We start from the raw sequence: 23,290 nt of genomic DNA, 5'->3' as shown, positions 1-23,290 counted from the left end.
CAAGCTTATCTCTAGTCCCCATTGTTCTGCTTAGATCCCAGGGAAGGCTGAGTAGCTCAGATTTTTGCAAGAAGATGGTCCTGTACTTGCTATTATAATTTTCTGTTTCAACCATTTTTATTATGTTTTTCTTTCCAAGATATAAGAATAAAAACAAAAAATAAAAACAATAGTAATTTGCTAATGTTACATATGCAGAAACATTGGTACACATAAGGCTACAAGTAGCAAAGTTGGACTGCTTATTATTCTATAGTTCTATATAGTTTCATAGTTAGTCAGTTTAAAAAACTACACAAGTCCATCTAGCTCAACCAATAAAAAACAAAAAACAAAAAAAAAAAACAAAAACACAACCATGCAACCCATATACACAATCCTAGTCCTACAGTTGATCCAGAGGAAGGTGAAACCCTTCCTGATCCCCCGGGACTCGGGAGGCAATTGGATATTCTCTGAATCAACTTTACCTATAAATGTTAGTACCCAGTTATATTACAGTATGTACACGTAGAAAAAAATCCAGGCATTTTTTTAAAGCAATCTACTGAGCTGGCCAGAACCACCTCTGGATGGAGTCTATTCTACATTTTCACAGCTCTTACTGTTAAGAAACCTTTACGTATTTGGAGACAAAATCTATTTTCCTCTAGACCTAAGGAGTGCCCCCTTGTCCTCTGTGATGACCTTAAAGTGAATAACTCAACAGCAAGTTCACTATATGGACCCCTGATGTATTTATAAAGTTGGTCATATCCCCCCTTAATCTCCTCTTCTCAAGAGAGAATAAATTCAGTTCCTCTAATCTGTCCTCCTAGCTGAGCTCCTCCATGCTTCTTACCAGTTTGGTTGCCCTTCTCTGCTCTTTCTCCAGTTCTCCGATATCCTTTTTGAGAACTGGTGCTTTGTAATGATTTGTACAGGGGCAAAATGATATCTCTCTGTAAGTAAAAGTAATGAAGCTGCAGCTAATCAAGGAACTGCTAGACCCCTGTCCACATCCATAAGTAATTTAAATAGAAGAATTGTTAAAGGTAAGTATCTCACTGTGTAAGGGACCTAGACATACAGTGGATTACCAGAACAAAGGACTTTAATGGACGGGTATAGCATTGATGAGCACACATATCTCTCTGTCTCTGGAGTCCATGCATCTGTTAATACAAGAAAGGACTTTTGCTTGCTTTGGAAACTTCAGCTTGGCATTGCATGCTATTATTAAGTTTATGATCTACAAAAAGCCCTAGATCCTTTTCTACTATGGATTCCACCAGTTCTACTCCCCCTAGTATGTATGATGCATGCATATTCTTAGCCCCCAAGTGCACAACTTTACATTTATCAACATTAAACCTCATTTGCCACATAGTTGCTCAATGAAACAGTGCACTGAGGCCAGCTTGTAAGTTGGACGCATCCTGTAAGAAAATGAGCAGTTCTATGATGTGGAGGATCCTATTTGGGAGGGAAACATTGCCTTTCAAAGTAGAAAATATAAAAACCCTTAAAACCTAGGGCTTCATTAGTACTGAACATCAGTCAAAAGCTCAATACAACAGCAATACTTTCATCTTATAACCAGTAACATTCTAGGGCCAGATCCAAACATCTGTTCGACCAGGTATTTGGGTGTAGGGACCCCTCCACTAGTACTAGGAGTACCATGTACATGGAAAAATGAATAGGGAAGTCAAAGAATAGAGAGATACTGGAGGAGAATAGAAAAGAGAATAGTAGGCCTAAGGAAGAAAAGGAAAAATGTGGTTCCGCCCAGGGGTCAGACTCTCTCGAGCCTGGGGGTCAACACCACGTGTTTGATACGTACAAATAGCTAAGCCAGAGAGACCAAATTTTTTTAAAGCGTGATTGCTTGTCCCGTAAGACACTCACAATCTTTTCGTTCAGCATGATCCAGGTGAGTTTGCGCTTCATCAAGGCAAAATCAATAACTGGACTTTTCCATGCAGATGCAATAGCGATTTTAGCCGCTAAAAACATGAAATAAATCAAAGTCTGTGTGTGTTTGCTATTATAATTTTAAAAATCATATTATCACATAACTACTCTGTGTATTATTTTGGAAACACAGATGTAATATTTTTGGATCCTATGCAGTATCAACAGGTAGGTATTCAGCAAGGGGTGACTGTTAGGTGGAAAGGTGAGGGTTGTACGTAGGCCTGGGTTTCTCTTTTTATTATATCTATAGCTTTATATATTATATACATACCTGTGTACACAACCGATAAAAATATAAGGGTCAATGTGGATAGCATTCTGTAGAAAAAAAAAACAATTTATTTAAAAGTCACATGATAACATATTTTAAAGCGGAACTAAACTCTTTCAATCAACATTAATTATTTTTAATTCTTATGCTGCTAGCATTGGTAAAAAGATATGAAGGTATACTATATTTACTTGTTTTAAAGGGAAACTCCACTTTCGTGGGAGAAAAAATTTGCAAATTAAAAAAGAAAAAAACACAATATTGCATATACAATTGTGACACAAGTCATATTGTAATTAAATGGTATTAAAATGAACTTTCCTTCTCAAACTGCAGCTCTGTAATGTTCTGTAAAACGCAATGCAATATGGCTGCCTGGAGGTGTTCTGTACACAGATGTGTACAGAACACCTCCCCAGAAATGTCATTTCCTGCTTGTGTGATTTGCCTAATGATTTTCCCAGAAGTCTGCACTAAGATACAGATCAGATTTTGAGCATCCCCTGCAATAAAAATGTAATTTTTGAAGTGATACTCACAAAGGGAATGGGATGCAGACCCTGTAGCTTATCTCATTAGAGCCCTGCAGGTGCAGCTAAATGATAATTATAAAACCACTCCCATACAGATTCACTTAGCACATGGACACAGACAAACAAACGGCTATTTCTTCAGAATAACAAAAGGTAGGAATCTGCAACAAAGGTTGGTAAAATCCTTGCAATGTACACAAATCACCCAGAAGGTAATGTTTTTTTTTCTTAACAAAAGTGGAGTTAATTTTTAAACATGTTTTTTATATTTCTGCAGCTGCTTCCTGGTTTCTGGCCTGGGCCAAAATGATGTCATGCAATCCAGTCTTCATGCCCGTTTTTTTCCCCTCCTGCCTGCACACCCTCTTGCCTGTGTTCCTGTGCTAAGGACAGATAGATTAGAGGAAGTAAATACTACATGAATTATCTGCCCCATTCGTGGCTATAGCCACCAGCAGTAATCAATGTGTTCTGCCAGCCAGGAAGGCTCCCTGCGTCCCACCACCTCCCTGCCGGAAGAACATAATAGCAATGCGGGGGGCCGTGGTGGAAGAAAAGAAAATCAAATCATCAATGGGCTGCATTATAGATCCTATTGTAAGAATTGCAAGGGCTTCTCCATAGTAGGTGCACAGTCATTTGCTGCTTCTTTCGGTGCAGTAAAAACTGCATGTGACAAAAGCCAAGGTTTCAAGTAGAAACACTAAAATGATTTGTACTGTAAAAATAACTGTGCATTATGCATTTTGGTATGTCGACCTAAATTTTCCCATATAGGTGAACCAAATGGAGTCTTGTACGGTGCAGAACAATTCTTGAGAAAAATAAAAACAAAGCCAGAGTAAATGAGTTGTTACTGAAAAAAATGTACTAGGAAGCAAAGCATTGTAATTTTATGTTAATCAAGCATCGAAGGAAAGCTGAACATGTAATAGAAGAATAGAAGAATAGAAATAGAAGAATATTGATCCCCCCCATGTACATGTATATTGCAAACTATACTTCAAAAAGTAGTAACAGTTTTTGATTGGCAGATTTACATTTACCACATGCACATTTATATCTACAAATCTTTAGAAAAACATTGGTTCTTCTAAAAACTCCACCTCACATAACCTTCCTGAGCCTTCGTCAAGAAATGTTAAAAATATATGGTGGGGCTTTTGTCGTGGAAATTAATATACGCTTGATACACAAATAGCTCTGTTGTGCTAATAAGTGCACTTTTGGATATTAATATATGCCAAGCGCAATTAATCCCATTGTGCTAAACAGCACAGTTCTCAGCTCTTTTGTGTAAGGCATTGGAGAGCTCTCACCATCCTCAGAGACACAGACACAAACAGGCTGGTTCAGTTTGGAAGTTCCCAAATTGTCCTGTGATGAACAATCAGCCTCGTTTATAAAAGCAATAAAAGAACAAAGACAGGAAGTGATGGCTACACCACATCAGGCAATGATACACTTGTATACATTCAGATGTACAATAGAAATGGGAGTGCATGTAAATGAACCAACTGAAACTGTGTGCAGGAGTTTCCAGCTAGTCTGTATACAATGGATCCAGCATGGATTCTCATGAACACAGCCATGCCAGTACACACGCATACACTCCCGTTTCTATTGTACATTTGAATGTATACAAGTGTGTCATTGGCTGATGTGGTGTAGCCATCACTTCCTGTCTCTGTTCTTTTATTGCCATCTTTTATTGTCCATCATAGGGTTCGGGAGTCTCTCCCAGGCCCTGGCATGATAACCGGTGTACATTCTGTTCAACCATTCAACCAGGTGACTGGGTCATTGTGAGGAAACATCAAAGGACGGAATTGGAGCTGAGCCATACCAGGTTCAGCTAATAACGCCAACTTCTTTGAAGCTTAACTGGATCCATGCCAGCCACTGCAAAAACCTGTTCAACTCTGTCCAAGAATGATAATGAGCGGTATTGTTTTTATTTATGTTTTTAGCTTAGGGTATTTTAGCAAGGGTAATGATGAACAGCAAGCATCCCAACCTACTGTTTAAAATGCAACTTCAGCTGGCTAAGGCGGCAAACAGAACTAATTGCTGGATGTGCTCCAAACCCCCCATCTAGCTATTACACCCCAGCAATGGCAGACGTTGGTATTGACAGGAAGACAACCAGGAGACACTTGTCCATAGAATTTAATGACACATTCCTAGAGGGTAACATCAGTTATAGTTTTAATGTTAGCCCTGACTCTTGCTCTTTGCTGGCCAATCCAATTTGGGTATCGGGACAATTAGGTAGTATCTACAACATGTGGGACAGGTACAACAGTCAATCTCACCAATGAAACTCCTGGTATTTTTAATGACGCCAAAAGACCAGATTATATCTGCTGGAAGGACAGTTGCGATGTACAGACTAAGAGAGCAATCCCTCAGTCTATTATGTTACTCCTAAGTGCCTGTGACCGATTTTTCATTTACGGTGTTGACAGGTCCCTATTACTTTTTGTGTGGTTCTTCAGCTTATAAGGTAGTGCCCCCAAATGCGAAAGGATTGTGTGCTTTAGTGAAGCTCATACCCACATCATACATTGCTGCTGATCGTGAGGATCTGTTATTGCGAAGGAGGGCAAGGGTGCAAGGCGGGACTTGCAGAGAACTGTTTTCTTCTCGCGATCAGGCATGGGCATGGTTCCCGGCTTGGACTGGGTGGGGGATCGAGCTGATGAAATGGTTGAATAATTTCTCATCCATTGTGGATGAGATGTTCAATGAAACCGTTAAAGCTGTAGGGAAATTACTCAAGAGCAGAGACAAATGAAGACTTTAGTACAACAGGAGAAAATGGCACTAGATTATCTTTTCACTTCCAAGGGGGGTTTCTGTGAATTCATAGGAGACGACTGTTGTACCTGGAATTACAGACACCAGTAATAAGGTTCAGGCCCATATGGATGAGGTAACTTCACTGCAAGGCAGATCCAGAGCTATAGCTAGCGAAGGTTGTAATCTTTTTAGAGCTTTTGGAGGTTTTGTGGATTTCTTGTTCTCCATTGGATCTTAGTTGAAGGAAATAGGAGTATATATACTTATGTTGTTTTTGTTTCTATTCCTACTATATGCCATAGTGAAATTGTCCTGTTATCTGGTCCACTGAGTCACCCAAGCCCAATCAGATGAACACATCCTTTCGCTGAGACAAGACGCCCCGAAACCCTACCCCTGCATCAGATACCAAGGATCCCAGTCCGACCGACGATCAATGCGTCCCTTCATGTCATGTCCTCCCTCTGAGTCCCCTCGCGAGGAATGGAACCTATGTGTCAACATTCGTTTCCTTTTGACCCGTTATCTTTCTTTTTAACTCTTTGAAATGGATTGTTTTTCTGTTTATTTCAAAGAAGAAGATCAAGATTCATTGAGGGACACATGGGAGTATATGACAAAGAGAATGGGCTGTTGTGGAAATTTTATTAATATTTGTGTGGACATTTTCCAGGAAGTGTTTTATTTAAATTGCCAGTATGTCTCCCAGTGTCAGTTTACCGGTAATCGCTATGCACAATGAATATGGCTTTAACTGGCATTGAGGAAAGACCTGTAGTTGTGGAAACCTTCCATTGAATGGAAACTGCATACCACTCACCTGATCTCCTGAACAGCAGGCGCTTTGAGCGGCTACCGCTGGAGAGAATGCCGATCCGGATCTATGGCAGTGAGATGCAAACTCCACAAGGTATATCAGCCAGCAGGGGCCTCGATATTCATTGGCGGAGATATGTTTGTGATGTGGAATTATTATCGTTTTGATAAATATCTGCCCTTTTGCTGGAATAATGGCTGGTAGCTTTCTATTATGCTTGATCCGCATGATTGAAATACTGCTGCTATTTTTCTTTGCAGATTTGGTCTCATTTACTGAAATAGTAGCATAGTCACTATCAAATATGGTTTTTATGAACTATATTATATAGGATTCACTCTAACAGGTTATGACGTGAGTGTATGCGTATGTACTGGCATGGTGGTGTTCATGAGAATCCATGCTGGTTCCATTGTATACAGACCAGCTGGAAACTCCTGCACACAGCTTAAGTTGGTTCATGTACATGCACTCCCATTTCTATTGTACATTTGAATGTATACAAGTGTGCCATTGGCTGATGTGGTGTAGCCATCACTTCCTGTCTCTGTTCTTTTATTGCCCCATAAAAAAACAAGGACGATTGTTCATCACAGGCCAATTTGGGAACTTCCAAACTGAACCAGCCTGTTTGTGTCTGTGTCTCTGAGGATGGTGAGAGCTCTCCAATGCCTTATACAAAAGAGCTGCGAACTGTGCTGTTTAGCACAACGGGATTTATTCCACTTGACATATATTAATATCCACAAGTGCACTTATTAGCACAACAGAGTTATTTTTTCATCAAGCGTATATTAATTTCCACGACACTTTCCAAGATAAAATTGTGTTTATTAGAATCTACTGATTAGTCTACCCCATCTTAGGCATACTTTGAGATCCACTAGACTAGAACCACTAGAACAGTGGTGGTCAACTTTTTTGATATCCGAGGCCTCAAGTGCCCCCAGCATCAAGGGCTGCACATAAAATTTAGTGAATTTTCAGTGTCAGAGAAAGCAGACACATAACAGGATATAGCCAAATACTAATGGCAGGATACAAGAGATGGTAAGAGTTTTGTGACATGATACAGGAGATGGTAAAAGATTTCAGACATGGCACAAGAATCGTCATAGACTGCAGACATAATACAAGAGACAGTCAGGGACTGCAGACTACATAAAAGGGATGATCAAAAACTGTGGACTTAATAGAAGAGATTGTCAAAGACTATGGACATAATACAAGAGATGGTCAGAGACTGAGGACATTTTTAATAAAACAGATAGACTGGAGACATTACATGAGGCTGCTAGAATCAGTACTATAACAGGGCAAAAGAGAAACTTCAGGGGACCCAAGTGTCAGCGTCACCTGCAGGACCAAGTGACGGGGAACGCACTGTGGCAGTTGTAAACCCAACAGCTAATTGCTTAGGGTCGATGACTCAGAGAAGGAGCTACACAGGGTTGCAGCCATGGTCCTGGACAGGGAGCTAGAGCATAAGATTCCCGTGGGCGCGGAGTCTAAGAGCCAGCGAGTTTTCACCAGAGCCTCTGCTGGTGAGGATGGACTTGGCTGCAGCTGACTCCAGGTCGCGGCCCCCAGGGTCTCCCAGCTCATGCTCACGGCTGGCTCTGGTGGATGGAGAGGAAGCACCAGTCCAGGGCAACAAGGAATAGTCGGGAGAACAAGCCAAAGGTCGGGGCAACAAGCAGACAGGGATGGTCAAAAGGAGGAGCCAAAGGTCAGGGCAACAAGCAGACAGGGATATTAAGGTGAACAAGGTAAAAGTCAGTACACGGAGATCAGATGTAGAGCACACGGCAAGAACCACTCAGGGAAGCCTTCACACAATTGTTGCTCTGGCAAAGCTGGCTTGCAGTGTGCGGGTTAATATAGTGTTTCCTGTTAGAGGCTGGGGTGGAGCCATGAAGAGAGAAGATTACTTAAACACACAGGTGTGAGAGCACGGTCCCTAAAGCTGATACACAGACCAGGGAGGTAAGCAGACAGTCAGAGCATGAAACATTACTGTGTAGATTCATGACACCAAGGGCTGCACAAATGTGCCAAAGGGCTGCATGAGGCCCTCGGGCCTCAGGTTGGGCACCAGGGCACTAGAAAATCTTCTCAATTAGCAACTGGACTACTTAAAAAATCAGCTTTGTTTTCTAGCCACTCTGTGTACAGCATTTAAGCTAGTAATAGCTTAGGTATCGACATCACTGAGAAGTGAGAATGTCCTAATCAGTGTTCATTAGGATATTATCAGCTATGATAAATGACTCTATGAACATATGGAGTTTACTAAAAATTTAAATAAATTTAACAGTTAATGAGATAGATTTAGCACTTTGCATTGGAATTTATCCGAGAGCTTAGCGTATGAGGAAAACTCTGCTGACTTCCATCATCCAGTCATGTGCAAGTAAAAACTGACTTTTTAAAAATTTTCCTTGCATGTGATTTGGTATTCTTTACAAAGTGAAACTTCACCACATTCACTAACTGTGGGGCGAATTCCCTTGCAAAGTGAACTGCCTATTTCCTGTTAATAAATCACCACCAGTATTGTAGGTCTTGCAATCACTCCCCTGTAGATACCTTCCCATTACCAAGCAACCTCCCCTTTTCCTCTTCCTTTCCCTCTCCTTTTTTTAAGTCATCCTCTTCTTCTCCCACATCCTTCTATCAACCCAGTTATTCTCTGTCCTTGTGAGTCCACTTTGACCAATGGAACTGGCATACTATTAGTAGTATAGTATAGCCCTTTTCAATTTTTATATAACTAAGCTCTTGTGGTAACATCTATGAATTGTACACTATATTACATTTCCCTATCGTTGTGCTATAGCACTAATGACTTCTGCTGGGTCTCAGTTATCCATGATTATCCTGATTTATCACGATTTTGGTTACAACAAACTTGGTACAGTTTTTCTTCTGCTGTATTTATCTCTTTAATACTGAAGATAGTGGGCAGCACATTAGCTATATGTTTAGCACTTCTGCCTTGCAGCATTGGGGTCCTCAGTTTGATTCCTGACCAGAATTCTATCTGTATGGAGTTTGCATGCTGTTCTGGGTTTCTTACAGCCTGGTACTCCAGTTTCCTCCCACATACCAAAGACATATTGGAAAGGTAAAGCAGACCTCATTCAAAAGTGAAAGTGCTGCTTATTCAACTTCCCACCCCCGGCCTTAACTCTTTTGACTTTTTTTTTTCACGGTGAGTGGGTAGCCTTTTTTAACATGTACCCTCTCCCATTGTCCCAGTTGTCACCTAGGCAAGAACGATGTGCAGTTAATGGGCAAGCCCCCTGCTCACAGCCTTCTGGGACACATCAGATGTTCCAGGAGGATGCAGGACCGGCCCCACAGTGCCACACAATCTTGTGCATGTGGGGAGCAGGCCATGAATTCTCAGGAAGTCACAGTTTGCTCCCATTTCCAAAATGTCCGTGCCAGTGCCCAGCAAAGACAGCTCTTGACCCCAGGCACTGATAGGTACCTTATTTTTACAGTATTTGTAACTGCTGACTTTTATTTATTTTTTTAAAAGAAGACTGATGTTCTTCTTTAATTGGCTTCTAACTAAAATGGTCCTAATATGTGTGTTTACAGTAATTATATGAGAAGAGGGTGCTAGATTGTAAGCGCTTTGAGGACAGGGACTGATGTAAATGAATTGTATGTAAAGCGCTAGGTGAATTGATGGCACTATAAAATTACCTGTAATAAATTAATAAAAACAAACAAAAAAAGGCCTGCCAGTTTTTTTTTTTGTCAATAAATTCTATTCTGAAACATGTGGAATATGTAGATAAAGCAGTTTTATAAAGGTCATTACTAAAGAGTTTCTAGAATTTGCTATTCGTGGAATTGTAAAATAACCGCAGGACTGGAAATGAAACTGCCAGTGGTGCATTTGAAGTTAGCATGGCTGCACAACTAAATGTGCACAAGGACACGTTCTCATCTCATGTAAGAATGTTTAAAGGTCCCAAAGTGATTCAATCATTTTATAAAAAGGGTGCAGTTTTGCTTCTAACAAACAAAAGAAAGAAAAATTCTAAAACTGATTTCTTGTGTTTTCTACAAAATAAGTTTACACGATAAGCCTATCCAAGGTATTAATAAACCTGCCTGCAGTTTCAATTGACCCAAAATGTAAAAATCGGGATTCAAATATGTACAATGAATGATATTTAAAAAAAAAAAACATAAAGCTTTTAGTAAAATACACAAGTAGGTTGCAGCAACCATTTTTTCCAGTTTGACCTAGTTGTTTTAATTGTTTTGTACTGTTCAAATGGATTTAAATATTGAGAATTCACCCGATCGCTATATGTTTGAACAGTAAGAGTCCCTCTCTGCTGTGTTTACAAGACAACCCACCCACCCCCTCCCTGCACTGCTTGCAGGGTTATCAAAGCTTCTAGTGACACAGGCTGTGTGTTATGGGAACCTCATGGATTCTGCATTCTGCATTCATGCTCTATCACTTTTCATAGACAAATAAAGTCTACAGTTGCTAGGAAAATTGTGTTTAATTTTGTTTTTCCTGAACTTTGTTTGCTGCGCTAAAGGCATTTCCACTGTATTTTTTTTCAGCACTCAATATGTTTTGGCACTACACGAAAGCAAGGGGTGTTGGTAGACAATATCACCCAGGGCTTGTGTCCCTGATCATCTATAAAGTGCGCCAGGTCTCCAGTTGCAGTAACTGTTGTCATCACCCCAGGAATTGTGTTCTAGAAACAGACACCTTTCCTGAACTTTGTTCCATACGTTTTTGTAAAATAGATTGTATTAGACCCAGATCTTATTCAAGGGGGGTTTTTATTAACAATGAAAGACAATCACAGATAACAACTTACAATGCTGCTTAAAGTGGTCCTAAAGGCAGAAGGTTTTTGTTGTTGTTGTTCAGTCGTTTAGTTGTGTCCGACTCTTCGTGACCTCATGAACCATAGCGCGCCAGGCTTTTCTGTCCTCCACTGCCTCCCAGAGCTTGCTTAACTTCATGTTCATTGTTTCGATGATGTTATCTATCCATCTTGTTTTCTGTCGCCCTCTTCTCCTTTTTCCTGCTATGTTTCCCAGCATGAGGGTCTTTTCCAATGAGTTCTCTCTTCGCATTAGGTGGTCAAAGTATTTGAGTTTCAGGATCTGTCTTTCCAGTGAATATTTAGGATTGATTTTCTTCAGGATTGACTGGTTTGAACTTCTTGCCGCCCAAGGGACTTTCAAGAGTCTTCTCCAAAAGCATAATTTCTTCAGTGTTCAGCCTTCCTTATGGTCCAACTTTCACAGCCATAGGTTACTACTGGGAATACCATAGCTTTGACTATGGTATGGACATTCTATGCATTAAGTTAAAAAACCTCCTGGGTGCAGCTCCCCCCCCAGGCCCCCCTTATACATACCTGAGCCCCATCTCAATACAGTGATGTGCATGAGAACAGTGGCTCTCCCGCGCCTGTCTCTCTCCATTGGCTAATACAGCAGTGGGGGTGAGCCACGCTCTGTGCATGACACAGAAATGCGGCTTCAGGGGCAAGCCTGCTCGAGTGTCCCCATACCAAGAGGCTTGCTCTCTGCAAAACAATTGCACACAGAGCAGGTAAGTGTAGCACCTCCCTAGGTAGGTGTTAGAGAGAGAGAGAATATAGTTTTGGATCTTTTCTGCTTACCAGAAAGACTGCCAGGTAAATCTATATTGTTCTCTGCCTACCAGAGAGCAGGATCTGCTAGTGAGGTCTGCTCATGGTGCTCAGGTGCAGCTCAGTTTGTCTGAAGTGTTTCACACTGGTCCATTAGGGAGGCATATTGGACAGTGGGAGGAAACCTGGCAAATGAGTGCACAGGAATTTAGTACAGCCCCGGTAATTGGCAGAGGAAAGTGCATTGGTGCATGCTGGGATACTATATAAATGTCAAAAATGGGTGGTGCGCTTTATCAATAAATGTGAATGCATAAACTGTGCATGAAATAAATGTGCAAATCAATATACAAACATATAAGGCACATATAACAAAATCAAAGTCCCAAAATTTTCTTGATGAGAATCCAAATGAATATTCAGTGACTGATGTAAACTGGTGATGACAAATCAAAAGTAACAGTGATTCCCTCCACCAGTGTGAATTCCTCCTTACCGGACGGATAAAATAAGTGCTCCTCTATACAAATATTAGATGTCTGTGCTCAAGCCCAAAAAAACGATCCGTGTTCACCACCGTGCATGCTTATAAGCCTGCTTGGCCCCTTACCAGATCGATATGGAAAAGCACTTTGCCACAAATTCCTGGACCGCAATGGCTGTCTCTCAAAATGTCCAAGCAACCGTAGGGAGGACTCGGCAGGAAGATGGTATCATCCAACAATTGCATGTAAGAGAATGACCGCTATAGTGCATTACCTTTTAAAAATTATTTATTAAAAGAAAGATACACTTACAAGTATGCGGATTAGAAGATAACCAATCGGTGGAAACGCGTTAGACAGGAGGCGTGCCGTCACGACGTCGCTCGGGATCTGAGCTGCAGCCGGACCCGGGCTCATTAGAATTCCTCATTGCTCCTCTACATTCATTCGCTGTGTCTAATCCGCATACTTGTAAGTGTATCTTTCTTTTAATAAATAATTTTTAAAAGGTAATGCACTATAGCGGTCATTCTCTTACATGCAATTGTTGGATGATACCATCTTCCTGCCGAGTCCTCCCTACGGTTGCTTGGACATTTTGAGAGACAGCCATTGCGGTCCAGGAATTTGTGGCAAAGTGCTTTTCCATATCGATCTGGTAAGGGGCCAAGCAGGCTTATAAGCATGCACGGTGGTGAACACGGATCGTTTTTTTGGGCTTGAGCACAGACATCTAATATTTGTATAGAGGAGCACTTATTTTATCCGTCCGGTAAGGAGGAATTCACACTGGTGGAGGGAATCACTGTTACTTTTGATTTGTCATCACCAGTTTACATCAGTCACTGAATATTCATTTGGATTCTCATCAAGAAAATTTTGGGACTTTGATTTTGTTATATGTGCCTTATATGTTTGTATATTGATTTGCACATTTATTTCATGCACAGTTTATGCATTCACATTTATTGATAAAGCGCACCACCCATTTTTGACATTTCACATTATTTTTCTGGTAGCAGCTTATCACAGACCTAGCGCACTTTCTTTTTTTCACAACGATACTATATAAATGCCAAGGGCACATGTGCTTGGGGGTCTTTCAGCTGGAGAGAGGGGTCCCTGAGGGAGGGGGCCGCTGCCCCTCCTCTGTAGAAGTTGCCATGCGGCCTCAGGTGGTCGATCTGAGGGCCTGATAGTGAGAGAGGAGCTTAACCCGGATGTCCTGCAGAGCTGACTAGAAGGGAGACACTGGAAAGGATCTGATTCTGCATACAGTGAGTACAGATCTGTGTCATGGGGCCTGTCCTATGAGGACCATCTTTTCAGCTAGAAGAGTCAGTGGACGGGTTTCAGTCAAGGGGATTCTAGAGAGTGTCCTGAAGATTATGTAGTTGTATCAAGTCCGCTGCTGGAGAGAGCAAGAAGACTTAACTCTTCAATACCAGTGGCAGTATGGTTAACCGCTTGCCGACTGCGCACAGTATATTTACTGCGGCAGTCAGCCCCGGCCAGGCAGAGTGACGTAGGTCTACGTCGCTCGCCTGTCACTCCTTCCAGAGCCAATAGCGGGCGGGCGCGCGCCCGCTGAGGCGCGCGCCCGCCTCGGCTCGTTCACGGAGGAGTGCGGGAGTGTGACTGGCGGACCCGATGTCCGCCGGTCACACTACGATCGTCGGTACAGCGGGAGAAAGACAGAGCGGCTTGTGTAAACAAGCCACCTGTCAGTTCTCCCTGTGTAAAAGTGAAGATCAAACAGTTCTACTATGTAGAACTGTTGATCTTTGTTTTTACACTAGTAGACCTGTCCCTGCACAGTTAGAATCACGCCCCTAGGACACACTTAACCCCTCCCTGTCCAATACTGTTAACCCCTTCCCTGCCAGTGTCATTTTTGCAGTAACAGTGCATATATATAGCACTGATTACTGCAGTAATGTCACTGGTACCCCCAAAAGTGTCACAAATGTCAGTCAAGGGTCCGATCTGTCCGCCACAATGTCGCAGTACCGCAAAAAAAATCGCAGATCGCCGCCATTACTCGTTAAAAAAAAAAACACCAAAAATGACAAAAATCTTTCCCTTTGTTAGTAAACGCGATAACTTTTGCGCAAACCAATCAAAATACGCTTTTTGCGATTTTTTTTACCAAACATAGGTAGCGTAAAACAAATTGGCCGAAAATTTTAAAAAATTTTGATTTTTACATTTTTTTTTGGGGGAATTTCATATAAAAAAAAGTGAAAAATATTGTTGTTTTTGCAAAAATTACGCTCTTTTTTTGTTTATAGCGCGTGATCAAAAAATCGCACAGGTGATCAAATACCACCAAAAGAAAGCTCTGTTTGTGGGAAAAAAAGGACGTGAAATTCGTTTAGGTACAGCGTCGCACGACCGCGCGATTGTCCGTTAAAGTCACGCAGTAAAAAATCGCAAAATAACCCCTGGTCTTTTAGCAGGAAAATCCTCCGGTGGTAAAGTGGTTAAAGCAGCGTGACTGCTTCCACAAGTAATCTGATGAGCCCAAGTGAGAATTGTCATTATCAATTGTAAATAGTTCAAGTAGGAGTATACCACTATTCGCTTCTCCCATCCAAGTTCCACAATAAATACCAAAAACCAAAACCCCTGGACTGTTTATTGATTAACGAGCAACTGGGAGTAAGGATGGATGAGTGAACTGTCCCTAAGTGACTGTCTGCAAGTAATCAGAAGAGGTCCAAGAAGTCTTCACACAGAAAGCCCCACGGGGACAGTGCTACATAAGTATCACTGTTTTTTTTTTTTTAATTCCATCCTTTAGAATCACTTTAATTAGGGCGGACAATACAAGATGGAATGTAAACAGTGGATTTGTATGAGGAACCTTTTGTGAATCTGGGTTCTTTGGTTTATGATGTGTGTCAGCACAGATACAGAGAAGTAATGGCAGGCCAGTGCAATATCAAAACAGAGCAACATAAGGTGAATCATAAAGGAAAAAGGAGGAGAAAACTAATGATATGGGTTGCAAGAAAAAGACACCCCCTTGCCATGATATTCTAAAAGTACTGTACATAGAGGTGTCCTGGGTCTTGAACCACTTCCCCTGTCACACCATTACATTCCCTTATAGACCAGAGCAGATTTTATATTTCTGCTGTGGTTTTCTTTATTCGGCAATAACATTACTTAAAGTGATTGTAAAGTCTCTTTTTTTTGTTTAAAAATAACAAACATGTTATACTTACCTGCTCTGTGCAGTGGTTTTGCATAGAGCAGCCCAGATCCTCCTCTTCTTGGGTCCCTCACAGGTGCTCCTGGTCCCTCCCTTCCTCCTGCTGGCAGCTTGCTATAGGGGCACCTGAGACAAGCCTTTACTCTGTGTGTCCATTCTCTCGTCCCCTTTCTCTCCTCATTGGCTCACTGACTTTGATTGACAGCAGCGGGAGCCAATGGTGCCCACTGCTGTGTCTCAGCCAATAAGGAAGGAGAGTCTCTTGTGCAACATCCTTGGATCGAGATGCATTAAGATTAAAAAACCCTTCCGCCTTTAGAACCACTTTAAAAATAACAAAGTAACACATACTATATATTGCTTTTTAAGGACAAACACGTTTTCTTTTCATAATGTTGTTTTCCAAAACGTTTTCCTATACAATTTCTAGACATTAAAGTCACAAAGCTAAAATTTACCATTTTTCATAAAAAGAAAAAAAAATGGCGTTGCTGTAGAATAAACATATAATTTCTATTCTGTAATTTTTTTTTGAAAATGATGCTAAAACTATGACTCTGTTACAAAGCATTGCAAGGTTATTTACAACAGAAATAATGTTTTTTTTTTTTTTTTACTTTCAATTAAGCTCTTTTAAATGTGACACAATAATTATCCATTATTATTTAAACTTTTTTTGTTTGTTTTTATTGTTCATTTACTGTTCATGTACACAATAATTACCTATTTTTATTTATACTTTTTTTGTTTGTTTTTAATTGTTCATTTTGAATGATCAATAAAAACAAACAAAAAAAAGTTTAAATAATAATGGCTTAATAAAAAAACCAAAAAAAACCCCAAAAAACAAAAACAAAAAATCAAATTTAATAAATTAAAAATTTGTTAAATCCAATTTAAAAAAATTAACAATAGTTAAAGAGTGAAGGTGGATAGGGAGCTAATTAGAGATTTGACAGAGTAACCTAAGTGATAATAATGGGTTAAATAGACACATTTTATGGAAAAAATGTTTTTTTTTTTTTAACTTGTGTTGGTTTAACTGACATTATCTGCAGATATAAGCTTATCCCCTTGATCTGCAGATGACTGAAGCAGAGTAGATTCAAAAGTAACAATATTACGTTGTATTTGTCTATTTCATGTCTGAGGCCCGGTTCACACTGGTGCCAGATTCGCTCTGACTTTGAGAGCACATGTCGCATGACTTGTACAGTATAAATCAGTGAATCCCTATGAGATTGTGTCGGTCCGACTTTGGAAAGGGTTCCTGCCCTACTTTTGTCCGACTTAAGTCCGATTTCAGCCCATTGAATATCATTGAAGTTGTATCCAAGTCAGATCAGCATCTCAACTGATCCGACTTGTGACATGCAACTTGTGGTCAGAGGCAATGTTGGTACTGCAAAAAATGTTAAAAACAAAACAAAAAACAAATCCATACCAGACCCAAGTTGCACTCATCTCAAGTCGGATCCTGTTCATTAAAGTCAGACTGATGTCTGACCAATGTTGCAGGGCAAAGTTGGATCAAAAGTCATGTCAGAGCAGTGTGAACCCAGCCTGAACAGTGATGATAAATGCTGAAGGTCCGTTTGCACCACTTGCATACATAGTCGAGTGTGTATCTACAGGATATTTTGTACAATGTAATGCGGGGTCAGCAACCCATCATTTGCGCTCTACTGGTCGACCGCAGGCAGGTGACTGGCACTGATGTAAGGTCTTGCTCACACCATGTTCAGAGACGTCAATTTTTCTACATGTGTTCTGCAAGGATAAAAAAAAAACAAAAAACAATTGTTCTCTATGTGCCCTGTTCACACCACAACAATGGTATCACATGCGCATTTTTCTGCGCAGGAATCTGCAACATGTATGCAGTTTTCTGCACAGAAAAAAAAAAAAAAAACTGACGTGACATCAACACTGTGGTGTGAACGGGGCACATAACTGACACACATAAAAACTGATTAAAACGCACATGAAAACTGATCCTAAACTGATGTATGCCCTGTAAGTGAAATCTGTGCAGTTTTCCCATCAGTTTTCATGCATGTACAGTATAATGAACGAGCCCTAATGTGTGTCATCAGTTTCAGATTCCCTTCTGCAGGCATCATCTCTACCAGTCCCGATAAACGGTTACTGTATGAGTGATACAACACAAAACATAAATCTAGTCTATTCTAGATCAATAGTAATAGAATATAGAATACAAAATGTACCTGTCTAAGGTTGCAGTGCCTTCTTTGGATGAATATCTGGAGCTTCTTTCATACATTTGTCCTTTGTTTTCCTAAGAGCCGTCGTCATTCTCTTTTGCATGATTTTACTATGTAATTAATGAAATAGTACTGAAAACAGACACATGGAAATAAAGATCCCTGTCTTCAGCCTGTTTTTGAATATCAGTAAAGCATACAGCCATGACCAAAAGTTTTGAGAATAACACAAATATTATTTTCACAAGGTCTGCTGCCTCAGTTTTTATGATGGCAATTTGCATATATTCCAGAATGTATGAAAAATGATTAGATGAATTGCAATTAATTGCAAAGTCCCTTTTTGCCTTGAAAAATTGTGAAGGGTGCCCAAGAAAGTGAGTGTTGCCATCAGTCCTGTGTCATGCCAACAGTAAAACATCCAGAGACCATTCATGTGTGGGGTTGCTTCTCAGCCAAGGGAGGGGGGTCACTCACAATTTTGGCTAAGAACACTTCCATGAATAAAGAATGGTACAAAAACATCCTCCGAGAGCAACTTCTCCCAACCATCCAAGAACAGTTTGGTGAGGAACAATGCCTTTTCCAGCATGATGGAGCACCTTAGCATAAGACAAAAGTGATAACTAAGTGGCTTGGGGAACAAAACATCGAAAATTTTAGGTCCATGGCCAGGAAATTCCTTAGACCTTAGGCTGGCCATACATGTCCAACTTTTGTTGTACAATTTTCTGTCAGATCTACCACAAACCACATAATGTGAGGTCAAAGCTAAACAACACATTCACTTGTATCCAATTAGGCAAGCCTTCGTACTACATTCTTGAAGGTAAATTTCAAGAAAATCTGACAGAAAACTGAAAGAAAATTGTATCATGTATGGCCAGCCTTAATCCCATTGAGAACTTTTGGTCAATCCTCAAGAGGTGGACGAACAAAAACCCCCCCACAAATGCCAAGCATTGATTATGGAAGAATGGGCTGTCATCAGTCAGGATGTGGCCCAGAAGTTGATTGACAGCATGCCAGGCCGAATTGCAGGTCTTGAAAAAGAAGAGTCAACACTGCAAATATTGACACTTTCCATACATTTTATGTCATTGTCAATAAAAGCCTTTGACACTTATGAAATGCTTGTAATTATACTTCAGTATACCATAGTTACATACTGTAGTTACATAGTTACTCAGGTTGAAAAAAGACACAAGTCCATCTGGTTCAACCAATAAAAAAAAAAAAAAAAAAAACAGTAATGGGAACTCAACCATTAAATCCCATATACACAATCCTATACCCACAGTTGATCCAGAGGAAGGCGAAAACCCCCCAGCAAATCATGATCCAATTTGCTACAGCAGGGGAAATAAATTCCTTCCTGATCCCCCGAGAGGTAATCGGATATACCCTGGATCAACTTTACCTATAAATATTAGTACCCACTTATATTAAGTACCCCCAGGAAATAATCCAGGCCTTTTTTAAAGCAATCTAGTGAGCTAGCCAGAACCACGTCTGGAGGGAATCTAATTCCCATTTTCACAGCTCTTACGGTGAAGAAACCTTTCCGTATTTTGAGACTAAATCTGTTTTCCTCTCGACTTAAAGAGTGCCCCCTTGTCCTCTGTGTTGACCTTAATGTGAACAACTCAACACCAAGTTCACTATATGGACCCCTTATGTATTTATACATGTTGATCATATCCCCTATACATATACATAGTAACATCTGGCAAAAAGATCCAAAAACACTGAAGCAGCAGAGTTTGTGAAAAATAATATTTGCATCATTCTCAAAACTTTTGGCCATGGCTGTACAGTGGGGAACAAATGGAAACAATTGTATTTAGTTGCTGATCTAAAGTTAAGGCTCACTAGTGCAACTTAGAAAGCGACTTGAGTTGCACAGAATCACTTGACGAGAGAAATCACATTGTTTTCAATGGTGCCAGTCCTAATCAATGGCACTCAGCTAATGTGTTATAAATGTCACTAGTGCAGAGTGTGAAAAACCCTACCAAGTTGTGAAAAATGAATAAAAAAATGAATGTGCATGTGGGTAATGTAGAATCCACTAGTTATCCACCTCTAGGAAGCTGCAGCATTAATGGTAGCTGTACCCTGATGCCAAACTTTAGAAGTATTCTTACTGAATATTGTGAAATAAAGTGCTAATGTGCCCTGTCAATTAATAACACATAAATCAATATATGCATAAATTCATATACCATGTGAAAAAAAACTCATCAATATACAAGGTTAAAAAATAAAACTTATCAGGATAAACGTATCTTCCTGCACTTTTTCCACTGGCTACATGCTTATTTTTTGAATTTATGGAGTGCATAGAGTTTTTCATTTTGATTTCACGTTTATACTGATGAATTTTATTTTATCTTTGTATATTGATGAATTTTTTTCACATGGTATATGAATTTATGCACATTTTGATTTATGCGTTATTAAGTGTCATGGCATATTAGCACTTTATTTTACAATACTCAGTAGGAAGCGCAGCAGAATACTACTAAAGAATGACACTCAGCATTCAGAGATTTTGGAAAAAGGTTCCTGCACTACTTTGGTGCCACTCCGGTGTGCGATTTCAGCCCCATAGACTTCAATGTTAACTCACAGAAGTGGCATCAGCATGGATAAGAAGCATTTCCTAAGAGGATTTAATGAAATCAGTGTTTTTTTTATTCCTTATCTCTCCTCCCAGCTCATCTTTGCTGGCTAAAAAGTCTCCTCCCAAGCAGGTTTCATTCACACCTGAACGTATCATAAAAGCACAGTCCTGCTTGCATTTTTGTGCATTTTTCATGCGTAAACGTGTGACACGCATAGGGCAGTCCATTAACTTGAATGGGTTGCCCTATGCGTGACAAATGCCCCAACGAAGTTTAAGAACTTGTGGGGTGTCGCATTTGGCGCATTTATAGCACATTTTGTTGTGATTGGGTTGTCATGAACAATTAGGCTGCATTCAAATCTGTGCATCTGTGTATCAGAGACGTGCTGCAAACAGGCATCGTGCTTGCATTGCTGTGCATTCACATCTGAGCGTTTCCAAATGCTTGGCAACCCACACAGATAATGCATGCTTTGTCGCATGTTTTGGAAACACACTTCAAACATGCATCACTCTGGTGTTACCATAATGGCCTGCTAACCGTGATTTGGGAAGGAAACAAGGCACTGTCTCAGGATTGAAAGAGAGATATCACAGCAACTTCCGCTCTTGTGGTCTTGACTTAAACTTGACTTTTACTGTATCAGACCATTTTTCAGGAGACCCAGAGAAGGACACCCTGGATCTGGTAAGAGATTAACATCATACAACTTAATCTGCTGTCTGCTGGGGAACTGCTGTGCTTTCTTTAGGGCCCCAACTTTGCCGACAAACAGTTTTTTTTTTTTACAAATCACTAGTCAGTAGGATAAAACTGGGATTGTTATAGAGAGTTAGGACTGTCTTTCTATACTTTTGCTAGGTAAATGAAGTTTAGTTCTGTTAATTGCTGGTATTCATAACACTGCAGGTGTTTAAAGTGCTTGTAAGAGTAAAGGGTTTTTTACCCTGTTGCATTCCCTGCATTAAGGTTTAAAACCTTATAATAGTCACCCCTTTCCCACCAGGTCCCCCTAAATACTCCTCTGAGCGTGATCTTTATCCAGCGCTGTGCACGTCAGCAGCAGCTCTTCTCCCCTCTCCTTGCTCTTACAGGCTTGGCTGAGAGCAGCGGGTGCCATTGGCTCCAACTGCTGTTAGTCAAAATCTGTGAGCAGAGAGCAGGGAGCAGGGCTAAGGAAGGCTGTGTCTGAATAGATGCAAACAGTCCATTCCCCATAGGAAGCGGCTTCTTATGGGGGAAATTGGAAGGATGAAGCACTAGCCGGGGACCCCAGAAGAGGAGGAAAAGGGCTGCTAATTGTTCCTTTTAAGGCTATACTTGGCCTAATGAATTCTTTTCAAGGTGTGCCAGTAAGTGCTGGGTGAGCAAGTTGTGTCATCTTTAGGTGTGCAGAGAAATCACAAAACAATTCAGCGGCTCCTCTGGGGGTAACACTACACTGGCAAAGGTACACAAAGGAAACAGGCACACATGGACACAGGAACGTTCAAAGGACACAACAGGTATAAGGGTACAGGTGCAAAGGGGAACATATTGAGATTCATTGGGGACAGACTGAAAGACATAGGAACAAGGGGGGTCCCACTGCAGCATCACTAGGAATAATGGGATCAGAAGGACTATAGCGGTCTCTTGAAATCTTCTCTTTTACAAAAATTTTTATTGAATGTCAAACATAGGCATACAGCAAGTCCATGTAGATGAATACAATAGAAAAATGGAACACATGAATAAAAATAGAAAAGTGCATGAGAAACAAATGCAAGGCATGACTGTACCAACAATGTCATAACATATGTATACAGATAATGAAGCTCTTGAAATCTTCTCAAAAATCTATGGGCACAAGGAATTACTGGGGGGTACACTTGGAATCTTCTGAGGAAGCCAAGGACATGAGGAAGCACTGGGGGTACACTAAGAATCTTCTCATGAAGACAATAACACAAGTAAGTACTGGGAATACACTGGGAATCATGCCAGGAACACAAGGATGCACCGGGGGGGGGGGGGGGGGGCACACTTAGGATCTTTTGGGGAAGCCAGGGACATGAGGAAGTACTGGGAGCACACTAGGAACACTTAGGAAGCCAGAAATACAAGGAAGCACCAGGGGGTACATTCAGAATCTTCTTGGAAATCACTGAGGGACCTGGCACTAGGGATGCAAGGCCTAAAGAAAGAGCCCAGCTTATGTAGGGTACACATCGACACACAATTGTCCGGTTCAGCAGGACCTAATTACCGGCTTCTGTCGAACGGTCATGCTGGAAACCCAGCATTCAATCAGTGCTGCCAGCCAGTAGTGCAGCAGGGGAGATACTTGCATCTCACATCATTTGTGTTGATGAGGGGATCTGTCAGGTTTTTTTTTTTTTTATTCATCCAGCTTGTTGAATGGAATAAAAAACTGGACTTTTATACCCTGCCTTAAAATAAAGGGGAGATGGTCTGGCTGGGCATGTAGCTAGTTGAACCGAAAGCAGGTGGTTAAGCAGTCTTTTGGGATAACAGTTAACAGCACAACCTTAAAAGCTAAATCCATACAATTACATGTACCAGCATGCCTGCTGGTCTTTGGGAATGGAGAAGAAAGACCTGTAGCAAGGCTGCAGATCTGTGATATAGGCCATTTTAAAGTGCATTTTAATCCTTAATCTATTTTCAGTATCTTTAGCATTATGTCTCAATTTATAA

General features: G+C 40.7%; 1 pseudogene across 1 annotated transcript in view; it reads right to left on the bottom strand.

Moving 5' to 3' along the window:
• Positions 1-18,063, bottom strand: part of LOC309561556 — a 43,625-nt pseudogene extending 25,562 nt beyond the window's left edge. Inside the window, exons 1-2 of the transcript XR_014226214.1 lie at positions 17,964-18,063; positions 2,231-2,277 (exon numbers count right to left, since the gene is read on the bottom strand). The product of XR_014226214.1 is annotated as an uncharacterized misc_RNA (transcript). The remainder of the gene's footprint in view (positions 1-2,230; positions 2,278-17,963) is intronic.
• Between the last annotated feature and the right edge of the window lie 5,227 nt (positions 18,064-23,290).

The sequence above is a fragment of the Pelophylax lessonae genome (assembly GCF_965119305.1).
Source record: "Pelophylax lessonae genome assembly, chromosome: 8".
In the NCBI taxonomy this organism is placed as follows: Eukaryota; Metazoa; Chordata; class Amphibia; order Anura; family Ranidae; genus Pelophylax; species Pelophylax lessonae.
This window is presented reverse-complemented; position numbering and strand designations above follow the sequence as displayed.